General features: G+C 36.8%; 1 non-coding gene across 1 annotated transcript; it reads left to right on the top strand.

The window, feature by feature from the left end:
• Window positions 1-569: 569 nt before the first annotated feature.
• Window positions 570-676, top strand: LOC121228744 (small nucleolar RNA R71). The gene has a single exon (XR_005926319.1). It is a non-coding gene; the product is annotated as a small nucleolar RNA R71 (small nucleolar RNA).
• The last annotated feature ends 1,174 nt before the right edge of the window (window positions 677-1,850 follow it).

Genomic DNA, 1,850 nt, shown 5'->3' with positions numbered 1-1,850 from the left:
ATCGAGATGAATTTAGAAAGCATCTCTTCAAGGTTTGGTTTCTTCTCTTGTTGATAAGGTGGCTGTTGAAAACTTGAAGATTTTGTGTCTTTTGATTCCCTTGACCACCCTAGGAGAAATTTGGGTGGTTCCTCCAACCTGCATTATAGGTATTACTGTATGGGTTATTTTGAAATCCAAAGTTATTTTTACCCATATAGTTGACTTGTTCTTCTTCAGTTGTAGGATTGAAGGATTGGTATTCTGTATGCACACCTCCTCCACTTGAGTCACACTTCATTACTGGGTGTACCTGTGTAGAACCAAGAAAACTATCAATCTTTTTATTGAGAAGTTCTACCTGATTAGAGAGCATGGTGACTGAATCGATGTTCTAAACGCCGGCTGTTTTCGTTGGCTTTGTCCTCATAACTTGCCACTGATATTTGTTCAGTGACATCTCCTCTATGAATTCATAGGCATCTTTCGGTGTTTTATTGTTGATGGTTCTGCCAGCAACTGCGTCAATCATTTGTCTTGTCGAGGGATTCACACCATTGTAGAACGTTTGAACTTGCAGCCAAAGCGGTAACCCATGGTGAGGGCATCTTCTCAGTAATTCATTGTATCTCTCTCATGCATCGTAAAGTATTTTTAAATCCATCTACACAAAAGAAGAGATATCATTACGTAATTTAGCCGTTTTAGCTGGCGGAAAATATTTTAGTAAAAATTTCTCAGTCATTTGTTCCCAAGTAGTGATAGACCCTTGTGGTAACGAGTTCAACCACTGCTTGGCTTTGTTTCTCAGTGAAAAGGGAAATAACCGAAGACGAATGACATCATCAGAAATGCCATTGATTTTGAATGTATCGCAAAATTCAAGAAAATTCGCCAAGTGCGTGTTAGGATCCTCATCCTACAAACCATCAAACTGAACAAACTGTTGTATCATCTGAATTGTGTTAGGTTTTAGTTCGAAATTATTCGCAGCAATAGTAGGTCTACCTATACTAGACTCAGTTCCTATTAAAGAAGGTTTAGCATAGTCATACATAGTACGTGGAGCAAGATTTTGATTAGCTGCAATTGTAGGAGGCAGCTGATCGCCTGGGTTTTCGTCCATCTATTCGGTTGGGGTTTGAGTATTGTCTTCTCGCTCGTTCTCCGTGTATCGTAAACTACGCCTTATTTCTCTTTGATTTCTATGAACTGTGCGATCGATTTCTTCGTCAAAAAGTAATGGTCCTGATCGGTTTCTTCTAGTCATAAACTATAAAAACCTGTGAAGAGAGAGAAAAAGTAAATTAATAAATAATAAAATAAAATAAATTTGCAAGAAAAATAAATGGCTAAAGTAATAAAAATTTAATGTTCCTAATATTTCAGTTCCCCGGCAACGGCGCCAAAAACTTGATCGCGTGATTTGTAACAAGTAATAAATATTTATAATGAAGATCAAACCTAGACTAACTATTATCACGACGAAAAGGCAAGCGCACCTATCGAACAATAGTATAGTAACGGCAAGACCAGGATATCATACCCAAGGGAACCAAAAGTACCAGTAATAACTATCTTTTTATTATCTAGCCTAGGAATAAAAGGATTTGTTTATTAAACTAATTATCTAAACTAATTAACTAATTTAATTAAAGCGAAGAGAAAATTTGGAAAAAGACTTGAAGAGAAGCAATTGATAAAGACGACACCCAAGGAGGAATCCACCTAGATTTCAGTTGTTATCTGACTCTGAACAGGACGATTTATTCACTTGACTTGATCCGTGAGACTCCCTGACCTATGTATTATCCCTTTCGAGACTAATAACGAAATTTCTTTCTTAATTAAAACCCCTAGAGAAGCAGTAA

This window comes from Gossypium hirsutum, chromosome A04 (assembly GCF_007990345.1).
Source record: "Gossypium hirsutum isolate 1008001.06 chromosome A04, Gossypium_hirsutum_v2.1, whole genome shotgun sequence".
NCBI classification, from domain to species: Eukaryota; Viridiplantae; Streptophyta; class Magnoliopsida; order Malvales; family Malvaceae; genus Gossypium; species Gossypium hirsutum.
This window is presented reverse-complemented; position numbering and strand designations above follow the sequence as displayed.